We start from the raw sequence: 19645 nt of genomic DNA, 5'->3' as shown, positions 1-19645 counted from the left end.
GCTTCTCAAATATTTTCGGTTCCCCTCCTGGGTGTATGATAGGATTGCCCTTCTCTGCCATCTTGAGTAAGGTGCATCACCTGAGTGTAAGTAACATGTGTCTCATCAGGTGGAAGCTTCAAGAGCAAGTCTATGGATGTGTGTTCTTCCTCTCACATCTGCTTTATCAGTTTGGGTCCACATATAATTAGGATGAATAGAGCCCCTCTTCTAACGTGCCCATGGATAGATAAGATGAGTGAGAAATAAATATTTACGGTTTTGAAGCCACTAAGATTTGGGGCTTCTTCTTACCACAGCATTACCTGGCCTGCCCTAATTATTACGTCTGGTCAAGGTCCCACAACTTGGATGAATCTGGGAGCTGGGATTTGAATGCAGTTCTGTCTGTTTGCAAAGACCTTGCTCTGTCTGCTGCCCCAAACTCTTTTAATGAGACACGGCTAGACCCTAGCATCCAGGAGGACAGTGTCCTACACTAGCCTCACCATGTGAAGGACAAGGGAGGGGCACAGACACAGCCTCTGGTCAGAGACTTTCCATCAGCCCACTTAGGATCCCAGCAGGAGAAAGCATAGGGCTCAGAATCTCTGTGAGATTAAAATGTATCCATTCATTCCGTAACCTTGCACTAAAATCACCTGATGTCAGTTTTTTCACATATACACTAGGGATAATACCACAGGCTGTTCAATGTCCCTGGTCTCCAGGGAGCCCTAATACTAAAAGACATCCTCATTTTTTTCTTGAGTCAGGAAAGATATATTCAGGGATCACACAAGACACTGTGCAATATTGTTCACTACCTCAAATAGAGAAAAAGATATGAGAAGTATTTCTGGAACCGAGTGGCGATAATCTGGGTCTTAGACAAAGACAGTAGGAAGGAAGAGAAGGTAGGAGGAAAAGACTGTAGGAAGAGATTCAGCCTGAAGGCATCAGTGTCACTATAAGGAATTAGGTCAATAAAGAAAGCCCAAGACATGAAATGGGATTGTGTGACTGAGATGGTCCATAGGCTGTGCTCACAGAAAGATATGGATGGGCAATCAGGCTTCCATATCTGCCCCACAAACCAGTGGGCTCATTTTTTTATTGCAAATCTCATCATTTGAAACATTTCTGAGCATGCTTTCATATATTAACTGATAAATATATATATATTACTAGAGCAATTTATTATGTATGTTATATATACATTTATGTACATAAAACATACACTAAAGGGGAAATGTTAAAAGGATGAATAAATAAAGAGAACTAGATCATCTGGTGTGTTCTTCCCATACCCTCCAACAGATCACTGAGCATGGGTTAAAATGTATCTGACCCTCTGCTGAGTCAAGGGCTTTGTATCTTTCTGCCTGGAAGTGACTTTGTTGCCAGCAGTTATAGAACCCAAGGGGAAGGAACACAGGGAAGCTTTTCAGCTGCTTGTTTTGACTCAACCTTTCACTGAGCTCAATGTTTTAAAAAGGACAGTGAACAAAGTAGAATATTCTTTAATCAAATCCCAATGGAAAACACAGTCAAAGGGCAAATATAGCTTATGTTTCTTTTTCCTTTCCAATGTCACAGAGGATTGTGAGCCATCTGTGTCCCTTGGAGACCAAGCAGAAGGGTGGGCTTATCTTGATATGCAGAGAAGTGTTAATTTACACATTTAAAGCAATAGTTCCTGTTGCTCATATCAAACTCACTCTCCACCTAGGACCCTAAAAATCTGTCGTCTCAACAAATAACTAGAGTCCAATTTGTCACATATCCATTTAAAATAATAAAGTCATGAACTCCACCAAGCGTATTTTTGGAACTTAAGAACCCCTTAATATACAGAGCAGTATGCTTGGCAACTGAGTTGTTTGGTTGGGTGTGAAACAGGGGGAGAGAAAGGAAAGAGTCACTTTCAAGAGAAACTTGAAATAACTTCCTTGGTTGGGGGAGCTGGTATTTGAATTCCCTAAGATAGTATATTGTGAGTACTCTGCTCAGGTTCCAGAATGTAGGACATGTTGAATGGATGCTGTATGAATGCATAAATTTCTTGGATATTTATGCATAATTTATTCCTGATAACCTGCAAAGTCTAGTAAAATAATTAGAGACACAAAAAGGCTAGACTTACAATAAATGGAATTAAAAATTCAATAAATGTGAAGCAAGGCAAAAAAGGAAGAAAAAAGCGTAGGAAAAGCAAGACAACATAAGATGGTACAAATAATTCTTAATTTAACAGTATTCTCAACACATGAAAATGAACTAAACTCTAGTTTAAACATGGAATTATTACATTTGATAAGGAAACCAAATCCAAAGTGTATCATTTTAAAAGAGATGCACCTAAAACAGAACGAAAAAGAGAGGTGGAAAGTCAGAAGTGGGAAAAAATATATTAGGAACACAGTAATAGAAAAAAGTTGGTGAAACCATACTAATATCAGGTAAAATAGAACAAAAGTAAAATGATAAATTATTGTCTTAGTAAAAGAGGATTTGATTGACCTCTCAGTTATAAAAGATTTGTTTATTCTAGGACTTCCAATGACTCTTAATTTCTTTACACATAAAAACATGATCTTAAAATGTGTAAAGTCAAATTTGGCAAAATTACAAAGAGAAAATTTCATATCTTCAGTGGGAAAGTTTTAACATTCATTCATTCATGAAACAAATGTTTGCTGAACATCTATTTTATTTCAAGATTCCTTCTAAGTGCTGAGGAGATAACAATGAAAACATCAAAATGCCTGCTCTTTACGAAGCACACCTTCTCCTGGATGCAAAAGATAATGAAAAGATATAGCTAATGTGTCAGCTGTTGATAAGCGCTAAGAAGGAAAAAATAAATGAGCGTGCGTGGACATCAAGTCATGGAGCAAGGAGATGTTGTTTAGATTGTGTGGAAGGTAGGACTCTCTCATAAGGTGACCTGAATGAAGTGAGGGAGAAAGCCAGCTGTATTGATTGGATAAAAGCATTCCAAGTAGTGAAATCAACAAGTATACTGGCCCTGGAGAGGCAGAGTTCTTGGCTTGTCCTAGGAATAGCAAGGAGGCTGGTGAGAATAGAGTGCATAAGAAGAGTGCCTGGAGATGAGATCACACGCACATCTCTGTAACTGACAGACCAAGCAGGCACAGAGTAAGGAAATAAAATATTTGCATGGCACAATTAATGAGACTGATCCAGTTGAAAAATATAAAATGCTACATCCAAAGATTAGAGGCTTCTCAAGAACACATAAAGCAGTTTAAAAATTGATAATCACTCCATAAAACAAATCTCAAAACCTTTGAGTCAGTATCACACAGATTTTACCCTCTGACTACAATGAAATTGTTAGAAAGAAAATCAAAAGTAAACTTTATAAAACCCTTTACATTTGGAAATTTAAAAGCATTCCTACAAAATATATAGATCAATGAAGAAATAACAAAGGAAATTGCGTAAAGACTTAGAACTGAATGATAGTGAAAATAATACAAATAAGACTCATGGGATTTGGCTAAATTCACACCTTGAGGGAACACTATGGCTTTAAAGTGCTTATAGTAATAAAGAATATCCAAATAATTAATGATTTGAGCATCCATCTCAAGGAGAATAGGTTAAACCGCAGGGTAATAGAAGCAAAAAAATAAATATTAGAGCAGACGTTAATTAAATCAGAAACAAAAGCTACAAGAGTGTACCAACAGAGCCAAAACTCTTTGAAAATATTATAGGAAACACACCAACCTCCAGAAATAAGCTGTTAAGAATAAAAGAGAATACCTAAAAATACAGTTGATATTAGAATAAGAAATACACTTATAAGATTGGCAATAATCAAACAGCCTGAATTACCAAGTATTGACAACTATTTAGACCAACAGCAACTTTTTTAACACTCCTCACGAGAATGTAATCTGCTGCAACAGCTTTGATAAACAATTTGCTGTTATCTTTTAAACTGAAGATGTGTGTAACATAATACCCAATAATTTCACTCCCGGCTGCAGAACCTAGACTGGAGAAGCTCTTGCCCAGGTACTCGCAGGAGATATTTACATGACATTCAGAGGAGCTTTGTTCACAGTAGCTAAAACATGTGGCAACAACATAAATGTCTATGTCAGGAGAATTGATGAGCAAATTGTAGTTTGTTTCCACTCATCTAGTCTCATCTTATAGGACAGTAAAAATGAGTGAATCAACACAAAAGTGAGTCACTCAGTATGGATGGCTGTCACAAACATGATGTTTGAGTGAAAAATGTAACGTGAAGAATATATATAATATCTTTTGTTTTATATATACTTCAAAAACATGCAAAACTAAACAATATCTGGTTTGGGGATGTGTGTGTGTGTGTATGTACATGTATATACCTCCCAGATAAAGAGCTAGAGGGAAGGGGGAACAATGGGGAGGTATGTATCTAGATTTTAAATATATTGATATCGTTCTATTTCTTAAGGGAGGGTGTTGCATGCACAGGAGTGACTTTTATTATCTTCTCTATGTACACATTTCAAAGGCTCTTTTTATATATGAAATAATTCCTATTAAAATACTTACGGTGAATGAATATCATAAATAACATTTTGTCAACAAGTGAAATTAAGACAAAGCATATCATTTGCTTGAAAATTAAAACTTCAAAAACGGACTCAAAAAGAAATAGAAAACCTGAAGATAATTTTTTAAAAAATCAAATCAATAGTTGAAAATCTTCTTTCAAAGAAAATGCCAAACCCAAATTGTTTTACAAGCAAATTTGATCAAACATTCAAGGAAATGATAATTTATTTTTCTTTTCCTTGCAAAATGTCCCAGAGAATAGAAAATATAGGAATATTCCCTAATTCACTTCATAATGCTAGGATGTCTTGATACCAAAACCACCCTAGGACAAAAATATCAAAGAGAAATTATAGCCTAATGTCACTTGTAAGTGGGAATAAAATTCAGCTTTGCATGTTAAAAAGTGGATATATAAATTGGTACAATCCCTTTAAAAAACTGACAGTATTCAGCAGCAGGGAATAGCAAACCTTCTCTGTAAAGAACCAGATAGTAAATGTTCTAGACATTGCAGATCGTACTGTCTCTGTCACAACTGTGCAACACTGCCACTGCAGGGCAAAAATAGTCATAGACAAAACCTAAAAAAGTGGGTGTTGCTGTGTTCCAATAAAACTTTATTTACAAAAACAGGTGACAGGCTGAATTTGGCCCATGGGCTGTAGTTTGCAAATCCTTGGTATATAGAGAAGCTAAATGTATACTACTCTATGCCCCACAAATTCCACTTCTAAGTATATTCCCAACAGAAGTAGATATGTAATGCTCACCAAAAGACGTGTAAAGGAATGTTCGTAACAGCATTATTCTTAACAGCTAATAACGTGAAGCAAACACAATGTCCCTTAACAATAGAATGAATAAACAAATTGTGGGATAGTCATACAATGCAATATTATACAGTAATGAGAATGGATGGAATCGTGTGACATGTAACACTGCGGTAGATTCTCACAAACGTAAAATTCAACAAAATAGACTCACAAAAGTACATACTTATGACTCCATCCATATAAAATTTCAAAAACTGACAAAAATAATCTATGATATTATCAGTTAGGATATTGGATATCCTTGGAGGGGTAAGTGATTGGGAGGGGGTAGAATGGGGCTTCTGAAGTGCTGGTAATGTTTTGTCAACATCTGTGCTGGTTACATAGGAATGTTTGGTGGAAATTTACCAAAATGCTTGTTTTTGATTTATGCACTTTTCTGCATATGTATATATCAATTAAAAGTTTAAATTAAAAATTAAAAAGAGTAAATAGATGAAAGCAAAGTTAGGTTCATTGAGAAAATGCAAGAGCTGTCTAACATTAGAAAATATGTTAATGTAATTACCACATTAATCAACCCAAATAAAAGACTCAAAGCTGAATAGATGCATAAAATCATTTGCTAAAATCAAAAACCCATTGGTAATAAACTAAAAAATATCTGATAAATGTAGTCATAGAAAATAACTTTCTTAATCTGATAAAGGCCTCTTCAAAAATCAGACAACAAGCATCATAATAAATGATGAGATTTTAAAAAAAATATCACTTTTAAAACTAACGAAAACTGAGGAAGGAATGCACCAACACTGTTTCTACTTAACATATTATTAGAGGCAGCCAGTATGGCAGAGAATTTTTTTTTAAAGGGAAAAAAGGTGTAATTACTGGAAAGGAAGCCAAAAAGACACCGTTCACCTGTAACGTGATTGTCTAGACAGAAAAAATATTATAATATAAATGAAAAAATTTGTAATTATAGCAAATTTTAAGTAGTAAAATATGGTGTCAAAATTGTTAGATATCAGATCAGTACAAAAGTCATTTACTAAAATGATAGAAGCTACAAAAGGATATATTTATAATACCAATAATATAGTTTTTAAACTTGCAAGTCAATACTTTGTAATTCTTAGATACATATATGTAGAAAGGAAACATGAATAACTACATGGGAATGTTAAACCCGCAATTCAGTGTCTAGGTGCTAGGTTTTTGGGTGTTTGTTATATTTTACCTTGTGCTTTTCCATATGTCTTAAATAGGTTTCTAGGAAGAAATAATGCCAAATTAAAACTATTTTTTTCTGTTTTTTTTCTAATTAGAGAAGTAATTTTTTCTCTATAGGAAATTTGGAAATCACAAAAGATTGGAAACAGAGAAAAACATTTATTCTGCATATCCGTCCATCCATCCATCCATCCATCTATCTATCCATCCATTAGTCTAAATATTTGACTACCTATTATGTGCCAAGTCTTATTCTGGGCACTGGGGAAATAGCAGAAAACCAAATATATGAAGTTCTTGCTCTTGTGCAATTCATTTTTCAGGCTAGGGTACAGGAAATCAGGCAAGTAAACAATTCCGTAAGTAAACGAATAAGATAATTTCTGCAAGTGACAAGTGCTAGACAATAAAGATTGATGTGATAGTGATATAGTGACCTGGTAGCTGGGGAGGGGTAGTATTTTGACTGAGGTCACGCAAGGCTTCTTTGATGGTACATCACTCATGAACCCACCACTCAGAGTTAACCATTAATATCTGGTGGGTTTCCTTCGTCTGTGTATTTCACTTCATAAACACTTGCTCACCCACCACCTCCCTCTCCCCCGCCTTACGAAAAGACTCTCTTTTATAGCCCCGACTTCATTATTCTTTATAACTAGGACCTCCCCATGCATTGTCATAACATTTGCTGTGAGAAAACTTGTTTCCCTAATTTTGAAAAAGATCAATAAAAACAAATTAAAACAGAGGATTAGAGGTGTCTTTTTGCCACATTATTTTTCCAAGAACAAAAGATGTAGTGATCTCATCGTTATTTCTCCAGAGGTCTCTAACCATAATATAAAGCCATTTAGTGCAGCTTAACATGGTAATAACTCACTGCTTCTCTCTCATTACTCCAGGGAACCATGGGGAGGGAGAAAAAGCAGGTAGATAAAAGGGTTGGGATGAGAGAAAACAGCCCATGTCTCCACATATAAAAGATACTAGAAGTTGTGTCTGGCTTAGCAGTCCTTTTTAGGGCGGGCTTTTCTGGGAGAAAACAGGAGAGGATCAGCAATGTGAGGGGGTGTGTGCACCTCCCTGGAAAATGGGGAGTTGAGATGGAGGGGTGGTGAAGAGGAAGACATGAGCTAATAGTGTGAAAGCACCTGTGACAAGGACTAAGTGCTCCATCTAAGAGTGGGTTAACACTTCTGGAGAATCAGAAGAGGATGCTGTGCTTCAGATTCCAAGCAAGGAAGGGACAATTCCATCAAGTAAGACAGGCAGGGGACTTCTTCAGGAGTCCCCAGGGTCAACCAAAGGGATATTGGATGGATGTATAGAGGAAGCACACTGCTTCCTCCCTCTCAAGACTCTTGTGGGGCTACATGAAACATTGTCTATCAAGCCTGCAGTCAGTGTGGGGAACCAAGGTCTAGCATTGTGATTAGGAACATGGGCCCTGTCACCATGAATTCATATCCTAGCTGGCAACCTCTCTGAGCCCTCGTTTCCTCATCTGTAACATTAGGATTCCAATAGTTAACTTACAGGGTGGCTGTGAGGATGAAATGAGATCATGCACATACAGTGCTTAGCACAGAACCTAGAACTTACATAGCAAGATAAACGTTAACTCAGACGATGATAATGATGGAGAATTTCTTAGCCTAAAAGTGAAGCCTAAGGGTCCTCCAAACCCCCTCCTTTTGCACATGAACAAACTGAGTCCTAGAGTAGAGTCATTAAAGGATGGATTATGTAGGCAAATCTGCATTTAAATGTCAGCTCTGCATTTGCTGAGTGCATGATGTGGTCACTCTACTTCTGGAGTCTTGGTTTCCTCATCTGTAAAATGGAGACATTGAGACTTGTAATTGTGTGGATCAAATGTGACATAAGCAAAGTGCTTAACCAAGTGCCCAGGACACAGAATTTAAAACTTTATGTGAAATGGATAGATGTTCACAAATTATGGTTGTTGTTATGGTCATCATTCTAGGTGGAAGCAAGTTAATGACCAAACTAGGATATCAATCTATTTAAGCAGAATATCAAGGAGACAAAAATAAACAAAGATGGTGAAGATCTGAAAAATATAATTCATAAACTCAACCTTATTAGTACATTGAAAAATTAATATTAGATAATTTTAATATATATAACTCTACCCCAAACAGAGAAAATGCATTTTTTGAGCACTTGCAAAAGTGTCATAGAAATAGAACATGTGTTAGGCCATAAAAGAAGTCCACATCACACAGAACTTGTTCTTCAACTGTTATACAATAAAATCAGAAATTAATAACTAAAGGATAGCTTTTAAAATCTCATGAATTTGACAAATATCCTAAATAATAACAATATTACTAAATTAGTAATATTACTAAATAACACTTGGATTAAAAAGGAAATCATAAAAATATCATGAAGTGAATAATAATGAAAGCAGATCATGTCTATATTGTAGACAGAGCTAAAACAATACTTAAAGGAAAATCTGGAGCTTTAAATTCATTTGCTAGGAAACAAAAGTTAAAAACAAATGAGCTGGATATACAGATGGCAAAAAGCACATGGAAAGATGTTCAACATAATTAGCCATTAGGGAAACGCGAGTTAAAACCAGGAGACATCACCACACACCCCCCTGAATGGCTAACATAAAAACTAGCGATAGCACCTGTGCTGGCGAGGCTATGAAGAAACTGGAACTCTCAGACACGGCTTGTGGGGATGTAAAATGGTCCAGTCACTCTGGAAAATAGTTTGTCAGTTTATTTTAAAACTAAAAATAAATTTAGCATATGGTCCAGCAATTGTTCTCGTAGGCATTTATCCTAGAGAAATGACAACTTATGTTTGCACAGAAACTTGTACATGAATGTCCACAGCAGATTTGTTCTCGTAATAACCCAAAACCAGAAACTACCCAAATGTCCTTTGATGGGTGAAGGGTTAAACAACCTGTGGGACACCCGTCCCGTGGAATACTACTCAGCAATAAAAAGAAGAAGATTATTGAGAGACCCAACAACTTGGAGAAACCTCAAGGGAATTATGCTGCATGAAAAATAGATCTCAAAGCATTCCATGCTGTATGATTTCATTTATATACCATTCTTGAAATCGTAAAGTTATAGAGACGGAGAGCAGATTGGTGGTCACCAGGGGATGCACATGGTGGGGAGGAGAGGGTGGTGTGTCTGTAAAGGGGCATCGTGAGGGTGCCCTGGAATGGGACATTTCTGTATCTTGATTGTAGTGATATTGACATGAAATGGCACACATGACAAAACTGCATAAAGTGAAACACACACACGCACAAAGGAGTGCATGATAAGTGGTGACGTCTGAATACACTGTGGACTGTGCCGGTGTCAATTTCCTGCTTAGGACACTGTGCTAGAGTTTTGTGAGACGTTAACTTCAGCGGCTGCTGGGTGACGGGTGCTCGGGACCTTGCTCTACATTTCTTTGCAACTTCTTGTGGATCTATAATTATTTTAAATTTTAAAAAATGAGCTAAACATTCAATTTAGGAATATCAGAAAAGGCCCAAAGGAGCAACAAGAAGGAAATTAATAAAATAAGGATCCATATTAATTGAAGAAGAGTTTAAAAGAATGAAAGCTGATTGTTTGAAAAGAATACTTTAAAAAAAAGCTAGATAAAAAGAAAGATGCAATAAATATATTTTTTTAAAAAAAGAATATAGTGACTTATGTGCTAATTAATTCTAAACTTTAGATTAATTGAATACAATTATAGAAAAACAAAAAGTGACAAAATTGGCGTGAGGAGGAAGAAAATGTTAAAATGAACCAATAAGATTAAAGAAATCGAAATAGTCATCAAGCCCTTCTTCCTCAAAAAACATCAGGCCTATGTCGTTTTAAGCTGAGTTCTAACAAACTTTTAAAGAATATTTAATTTCTAATTTATGCAAATTGTTCTAGAAAATTAGACAGAAAAGTTATTTGGTTCTTTTTGTGACGTTACTGGAATCTTGATACTAAAAACAGGTAAAAATACAAGAAAAGAAAACCATAGGCCCATTTTATGTATGAACATGCAGAAAATACATGCTAAATTACATATTAGCTAATGACTCCAACACAGATTTATAAAAATAATAATCACGTTCATATGCAGCTCACCTAGGAGCAATCTTGTTTCAATATTAATGTAATTTACCACATTAATATACTACAGGATAAAAATCATGACTAATTCAATCAATGAGCCAAGGCATTTAATAGAGATTGCCACCAATTCGTGATTTTTTGAACTCTTAGAAAATAAGAAGGAAACTTTAAAATTGCAAAAATTTATAAGCCAAAATTTTACAGTAATTATACTTAATATAGAAAATTTAAGTGCATTCCTTTTCAGATCAGGAAGTAAGCAGGCCTGCTATCACAGCTGCTATTTAACATAATGCTGGAGTTTCCTGCCCACATTTTAAGGAAAGAAAAAGAAATAAGACCATAAGGATTGGAAAGGAAGAAATAAAACTCATTGTTTGTAGATGTTATGATAATCCTCAGAAAAATGTTTTAAAGTGCTGAGAAATGATGAAAAAGTTTGATAAGGTTGCCAGATAGAGGATCAACTTACAAAATCAATAACAAGCTTCTATACCAGCAAAAATGAGCCAGAAAATCTAATTTAAAATAATAGTAATACAAATTTTAAAATATTTAGGTTTTGGCTAGCCCAAGAATAGACAAAATCTCAATGGAGGAAACTTTACAGCTAATCAGAGACTTGAAAGAAGACCTGAATAAATGGAGAAACAATCCATGCTCATGGATGGGATGATATTATTACACCAATGAAAATTCTTCCCAAATTTACCTGTAAATTTAATGCAATGTCAATAAAAATTGCTGTTGGATTTTTAAGGAACTTGATAAACTTTCTCAAAAATGTATATAGAGGAATAAAAGTCCATAGTTAGCAGTCAACTTTGAGGGGGGACTAAAAAAAAGAGGATTTTTCCTAGCAGATATAAATATATATACTATAAAGCCATAATTATAAAAACAGTTTTGTATTCATGCTATAGCAGGAAAATGGACCAAGAGAACAGAATTGAGAGCTGAGGAATCAACCCATGTATATATAGAAACTTCAGATGTGATAAAAGGTGGTTCTACAAATCAACAGGACAGACTATTTAGTAAATGTTTTTGATGAGCACTTTTTCACTATATGGAGGAAAATAGAACTGAGTCCTGACCTAATACCTCATACCAAGGTGGTAGACTCCTGAAGGCCTGAGATGTCAGTGTGAAAGATGAATCTATAAAGTTAGAGGAGAACTCTGAAGAATGACCTAGAGTAACCTAGAGTAACCTAGAGTTGGGCAAGAGCTTCTTACACAAAATTGTCTGTCTTTCACTGCAAGAGGCAGAGGGAAAGGGTAGCAGTTGCTCATCCTTGGGTACCACATAGCAGTAGGCAGCAGCAGATTCCATGTGTGTATACAGCAGCATGGATGGACCTTAAAAACACAGTACTGAGTGAAGAAGGAAACAGAATGAGACAACACAGTACCATTTATCTAAATAAACAACGCACACATAACAATATATATTTTCTAAGAACTCAAAATAAAAATTGGAATGGCTGCCTATGATAGGGGAGTGGGGACTGAGAGAAAGGGTATAAAGAAACAGCAAGTCAGGATATAGTCAGAATAGGCAAGGTATGCTCAAGTAACAACCCCCAAATCTTAGCGGCTTAACCCACAGCAGAAGTTTCTCTCTCTCTCATGCTCCATGACCACGGGGGTCAGCAGGGTGGCTCTGCTTCCTCAAGATTTCAGGGACCCAAGCTGAAGAAGACTTTTCTGCAGTAAATGCTTCACAGCCTCTGCAGCAGGAGAGACAGAAACGGACCAATCACACAGGAGCTTTAAAGGTACCCTGAAAGTGAAAGTTGTCTCTTCTTACATACCATGGGAAAAGCAAGCCCCGTGGCCACACTTAACTTCAAAGGAACTGGAAAGTGCAATCTGACCATATGTCGGGAACAAGGGAGAAATCGGAGAATAGACGCCATGTCTACCACTTGGGAGAAATTTTTTAAAATAACAAACTATTATTTAAAAATTTGGTTGATTTTATTTAATCAAAAATAAAGAATTTTTTTATTTATCACAGATTACCATGAACACAATCAACAGAAAAAAATCTAGAATATGCAAAGAATTCCTACAAATGAGTAGATAGTTGAGCAAAGGATATGAACAGAGAGTTTGCAAAGATGGTAACCCAAAAGGCTAATGAACATATAAAGAAATTATCAAACTTGTTAGTATTAGAGAAGTTAAATTAAAATAGTAATAGGAAAAAATACTTCACATCCATCAAATAGGCAAAAATTAGAAAAACTGCATAATGCGAAGTGTTGGCATAGATGTGGGTTCACAGGAACCTTCACACCCTGCTAGGAGTTTTGGTGCGGCTATTCTGGAAGCAATCTAAGAGTATTTTGTTGCATTAAGTTACACATACCCTATAAGTCACTTCTGCTCCTATGAATATATACCCCCCAAAATTCACACAAATCTGGAAGGGGCATATCTGAGGGGCGTCTATAACAGCATGATTTCTGGTAATGATGAGCTGGAAGTAAACTGCATGTCCATCATGGGGGAGAGATGGATAAATTATGGAGGATGTACACCATGGATGTTGGTGCATGGAACACAGTACAATGGTTGGGAGTAATGGCCTAAAAGCACACAACAGCATGGGTGGATGCCAAAAACATAGTGCTGAATCACACAAAGGTAAAGGAGCTATAACATCTTCCTATTTACATAATTAATATACATTCCTATTAAATAATTGCATGCATTTTGGAAGAAAAGCAATGGGAGTGAAGAGTATGGAGAGACTCCGTTGCCTCAGGCTCTGCTGCCCCACAACTGCCTCACACTCAGCAGCCGCTGGCTGGACCCCGGTCTGCACTACCTCAGCCCTGCCCCGCCTCCCGCCAGCCAGCCCGGGGCACGGGGACTGCCTGGACGGTGTGAAGATGAGTCAACTGAATTTAAATGAGGCCTGCAGGATGTGTGCCCTCCAGGTAGGCATGATGGAGAGGCTGACAGAGTCCACTGTACCAGCCTTCCAGGGTAGAAACATCTCCAGCATCACCAATTCGTGTTCAACTACTCGGCCTTCAACACATCCCACCAGGTCCTGGACCAGCTGTTTACTAGGTGCTTTAATCTCTCACCTGGAATCCTTGGCTCTTGTGAAGGTGTTTTTATGAGTATTTGTTCAAATTGATGTTTCTGCAAGGGGACACGTGCTGGAAGCTCCTCTTCCACCATCTTGCTGACGTCACTCCAAGGATTAAGTCTTGACTTAAAATTAATACCGAGAAGTAAGGGAAAGAAGAGAAACCAGCAATAGAGATAGACAAGGAAAAGCCAGTGAGTACAGAAAGAAAAAAAAATATAGTGGCATGTGATGAATTGTAAGGTAGGTGATAGAATCATTTCAAGAAGAGAGGGGCCAACTGTGTCAAATGCACCCGATAGTGTAAAGTTGGAGGAATCTTTTGGGGTGATGGAAATGTTCTAAAAGTGAATTGTTGTGATCACTGTAGAAACCTGTGCAATTGCAGAAGTCAATGAAATCTACACTTATTGGTGAATGTTAGCATATATTATACCTCAGTGTTTTTTTTTCAAAAAAGAATTTAGCATACACTTACTGGACATTTCTACTCCCAATTATTCATAAAGGGGAAATTAAAACATATATTTATGAAAAGGGCACAAGTGTAAATAATCACAATATCTTTATTCAAAAGACATCAAACTGAAAGCAACTCAAAATGTCCACCAAAAGGAGAATTGATTAATCTTTTTTGATATATTTGTACAATGTCTTATTATTTACCCATAAACACAGAATAAACTTATATCGACATGAAAACCTGGATAGCCCTCAAAAACATTATTATGATTAAAAGTGTCAGACAGCAAAGTGTACATTCTGATTTATTTCATTTCTGTAAAGTTCAAGACCTGGCAAAACTGATGTATATTTCTACAAACCAAACAGAGGCTGCAGATGTTGGGAGTGGGTGGGTATTAATTGAAAAGTTACGGGGAGGTTTTTTCTGTATTCAGTGACATGATTCATTTATTGAAAGAGTTCTTGAATGCTGTAGGGGGTAGAGAGTTTTCAAGATGTGTCAAGACAATATAGACACATTTCATTATATTGTAATTTTATATTAATAAGAACAAAGAAGAAAGAGAGAAATTAGAAGGATCATCAAACAGTAATGAAGATAAGTATAGTTTATTTACAAATCTCCCCCGACACCCACCATATAACTGACATTTCCAGACTGTCAGTTGCTGGTTGGGTTCCAGGCGGAATGTCGGGGTATTCCCTGCGGTTTGTCATGGCTGTTGATCCACAGTGGCTGGGCAGAGCCTTGTGGTGAATCAGTGCCATGGAGGGGCTGCCATCCTCTGTAGAGCTTGGCTTTGGGCTGATCCTTGGCAAGCTGGGCGAGGTGGTGGTAGAGCTGCTGCCCAATGGCCTGAGTCCGAGTCACTTTCCACAGCCTCCAGTGGGAGACAATGATGTGCCCACCTGCTGTCAGTTTACTGGTAGGTCTCTTATTTATATTCAGACTTGTTCAGTCTGTTAGAAGTCAACTTTATGTACGACGTGAAAAGCAGCTGGCAGAAACGGTGGCTGCAAGGATTGAGGAGAAATGCCAACTCTGACAAGCTTAGCACTGCTCAAAAGGAGTATATGGGGATCGAATCATCTTTAGAGAATGCCAGGCTAGAGAAAGAGTGACTGAATATACCCAGCCTTACAGACACTTACAGAAAGGTGGAGAGGACCATCTTAATGCTGATGGAGGAATTAACTGACCTGGCTCAAGAACTGAAGGAAGAGAGATCCGAATCTAAACAAGAAGAGGAGATGGCAGAGCTGCTCAAAGTGCTCAAGCCCATAGAAAAGGGTGTGAGATTCAACACATCACGAGGAGCTTTTCCAAAGCTGCCAGGAGGCCAAGAGCCAAGCCCTGATGGTCCCTTCCCCAGGAGTGGGTCTGGGTCTTAAAACAGAACTGTTCCCTCCCGCTCCACTCAGGCCTCCCAAGCTGCCAGGCGGCCTCCACCCAGCTTGACCTCCATCTGAGCGTGACTGAGGCCAGTGGGTGCAGGGGAGCCCCTTTCCTGGGCTGAGATCCTCTGCCTTCGCATGCTAGACACAGCAGACAGCTCCTTCATGGTCAATTCCTCCAAATCTGAAGACTTGGAGTTCCCAGGACACACCCAGAAAAGTGGGACTTTATTTCTCTTGACATAGTGTTGGGATTATCCCTCATTGGCACTGATTAGGAGGCTCATCTTTTATTTAAATTGACTCTTCATCAAACTACTTTTCTCTAGACAATGTTGTGTAAATATTATTTATAAATTAAACATCCATGAATTATTAAAAATAAAAGAGTATGGATAAAAAATATAGAATAAGCAGAACAATATTTGAGGGTTGTATTAGTTTCCTATCACTGCTGTAACAAATCGGCACAAACTTCATGGGTTAAAACAACATACATTTAGGATTATGGAGGTTGGAAGTCTAAAACAGGTCTGCATGGCTGTGTTCCCTCTGGAGGCTCTAGGGAGAACATGTTCCTTGCCTTTTCCAGTTTCTAGAGGCTGCCTATAGTCCTTGGTTTGTAGCCTCCTCCTTCATCTTTCCAGCTGGCAGCATAGCTGGTCCTCTCTTCTCTCTCACCTTTTGCCTCTCTCTTATAGAGACCCTTTTGAGTACATTGAACCCACCCAGATAATCCATGGTAATCTTCCTTAAGCTAATTTCAAGATCCTTAACTTAATCACATTCACGTTTCCTTTGTCATGTAAGATAACATATTCCCAGGTTCTGAGTATCAGGATGTGGACATCTTTGAGGGGGCCATTATCTTGCCTATCACAGGAGTTTTGATTTGGGGCAGAGGAGAGCAGGGCATGTAGAGCGATGAGCAAGCATTTGGGAGACGAGGACAGGAATGACTGACTTGACCAGCTTGGCTGGTGGATGGGAAAGTTTCCTATTGAGATTGAGAAGGACTTCAAATGCCAGGCTGCCTTCTCCAGGCCTATCTATTGTACTTCTGCCCCTCTCTCCCAGGGACACATCACATAAGAGTCCAAATGGAGGTAGGGCAAGCAACTGCCTACACCTGTGGTTTTAGTGGAATCTTCTGGCTCCCCAGAGAACTGACCCAGTCAGACTTTCCTCCCCACACGGGACCAAGCCTGTGCTGTGTGAAGAAGTGCTCGCTGGCATGTTAACCAAAGTGTAAACTCGTGTTGATTAGTGATATTGGGTTATCATGTCACAAATATTCACTCCCCTCACCCCCACTTCCCCACTGTGGGAGGAGTGGCCCCATTGATGTTGGGCTTGCCAATGCGACTTGCTGTGAGCATTATGGTATTAGTGGACATGACTTGAGGGAGGCCTTAAGAGCTCTTGCATGGGTGGGCTTGGCTCTGGTGCATCTGTCATGGAAAGAACGTACCCTGAGTAGCTGCTGCCCCTTCAGCCTGAGCCCTGAAATAAACACACGGGAAGCAGACTTGAGCACAATACACAGCCTGGAGCCAAGCCTGGCTGAGCCCAGACGAGGTCAGACAAGCAGATGCATGAGCTGAGGAATAAATGCCTGTTGTTGTAAACAGTGACTTCAGGGGAAACTTGTTACACAGCAATATCCCACTAATATATGAGCACATATAATTCCATTTCAACCTCAGAAGAATCATAGGAGATAGGTATCCTTAGCTCCACTTTATATATTTACATAAAAGCAGGGCTCAGAAAGGATAAAATTATTCATTAAAGGTCGCACATTTCATAAACAAATTTTGTTCATCAGCAGAGAGAAAGTGTGAAAACATCAGGCATGTGAGCAACACTATTTGCAGATGGAGGGGAGATGAAAGGTGGGAACGGCATGCTGGCTGATGACACTGAAGGGAAGCTCACATTCTGCAGAGGCAGCTTTAGAAGGGAAAGTCAAAACTGAAAGTCAAGGGAAGGACAGTGATCTCTTTGGGATTGTGATGTCATTATCATTTGGTAGCTAATGGAAGAGACTGTGCTACGATTGGCCCCACTGTGTCATGTCCAGGGGCACCTTCTTTCAGAGGGATCAGCCAGGAAACAGGACGTGTACATTTTTAGCCCATTATCTTTGCTGAGGAGAGATGCTCAGCCAGGCCAGAGGGTGCTTCACAAATGAGCGAGGCAGACAATCAGAGGATAAATGGGTCTTCTAGCTGCTGTTCTGCTGTGCCCCCTCTTCTACTGGGGTTCACTTCTTGATGTTTTGCCATAAGGTGACTGGAATAGACAGCTTTTGCTTTGTCGCGCACCCTTTCTCATTGCCCAGGTAAATCCCAAATGAGCCTCGATGGAGAACAAGCCACCTTTAATGGACAGTGGTTTTTGTTTGAAAATTTTCCTTCAATTTCATGACACTCTTGTACCTTTCAAAGAATGAAGCTTTGGACATCATAAAAAAGCTTGGTAGGCATTTCTGGGCTGCTAACACAGCAGGGCTCTTCAAGGTCCAGTAATCCTGAGTAATGTCTACAGATTCATGGGCTTCCTTGGGAGGTCAAGAATGTCCTGGGGTGGGGGTTCTCAGTTGCAGGTAGTGTCAGCTTGGAACAGCCCCAGGTGCGAATATAAAAAGCTGAACTCTCCAACTGAAAGGGAAGGTAGTCGTTCGGGGAGAGGGGCTGTCAGAGTCCAATCAGAAAATAGTACTTTTGTTTGTTTTAGATATTCTGGAAATAATTTGATTTACACATGGCTTCTCACCAGCATCACAGTGATGGCAGATGAGATACACTGAAGACTGTTTCCTAATTCGAGTGTCCATGTTGTTCACAGCCAGACTTTATTTCCCAAAGAGAAGTGTTTAGAATGTTTAATACCTCACATGGGCCCAGCGCTAGGTGGCTTTTGACCATCAGAGATGTTTCAGATTTTCTCCTTTCTCCAGCTACTTTTTTCTCTCCCCACCCCTGCCCTTTTTTTTTTTTAGTAGACAGGAGACTTGCCGTGAATTAAGTGTGAATTGAAGTGAAGCCCAGAAGATGTTATGGCCTCACCTTCTCCTCCCCACCCCCCCAACTGGAAATGCTTTTCCTTTCTCTGGAAACTGAAACCATGTAATTTAGAAATTGCTTCTCTCTTTCCAACCCTATTTCCTCTGCCACAAAAGTAATTTTTAAACATTCTAAAGCTTTTATTTCCAGGCTGCAATCTTGTGCCTGTGTCCATTTAATTCTTCCTGGCATTTGAGCACCCAAGCAGTCCATGTGGCAGGAGGTGCGCCAACCACCCGGCCCCCGAGCTCAGCAGCAATCCAGGTAGCTGCATTTGGATGGGGCTGAGAGGGAAGAGTCCGGCCCGAGCTGGAGGTGGGAAGCAGAGTGTGGCCAGCTAGAACATCACGTTTGTGGGCAGAAGGTACCCAGGGAGAATGGAGCACTGGGAGAGGAATGACGGAGACGCAGAATGTTCATGAAGTTCGGGAAGTAGAGTCCTGCAGCAGTCAAGGTCTAGTTCAGAGATAAATCACGCCACTTATTTTAATGTGGGATTAAAATTGCCTAGAGAGGATTGCCTATAAAGAGCTGTTAATGGAGTCAGCCCAGTGGCGTAGCGGTTGAGTTCACATGTTCCACTTCAGCAGCCCAGGGTTCACAGTTTCAGATCCCAGGCACAGACATGCACATTGTTCAGCAAGCCACACTGTGGAGGCGTCCCACATATAAAATAGAGGAAGGTTAGCACAGATGTTAGCTCAGCAACAATCTTCCTCAAATAAAAAGAGGAAGATTGACAACAGATGTTAGCTCAGGGCCAATCTTCTTCACCAAAAAAAAAAGAGAGAGAGAGAGAAAGAAAAGAACTGTTAGCTGTCGTGGTTCTCAAACTGTGCTGAGGCAGCTCAGGACACCACAATGAGTTCACAAAGGGGGCCACATCAGGGCATTTAAATTT

At 38.8% G+C, this 19645-nt stretch overlaps 1 protein-coding gene across 1 annotated transcript in view; it reads left to right on the top strand.

Moving 5' to 3' along the window:
* The window catches only part of PTPRT (protein tyrosine phosphatase receptor type T), a 1006957-nt gene that overhangs the window by 610022 nt on the left and 377290 nt on the right, over positions 1–19645 (top strand). The gene's annotated exons all lie outside the window — the stretch shown is intronic.

This window comes from Equus quagga, chromosome 12 (genome assembly GCF_021613505.1).
Source record: "Equus quagga isolate Etosha38 chromosome 12, UCLA_HA_Equagga_1.0, whole genome shotgun sequence".
Lineage (NCBI taxonomy): Eukaryota > Metazoa > Chordata > Mammalia > Perissodactyla > Equidae > Equus > Equus quagga.
The sequence above is the reverse complement of the archived record's forward strand: the minus strand, read 5'-3'. Positions and strand labels throughout refer to the sequence as shown.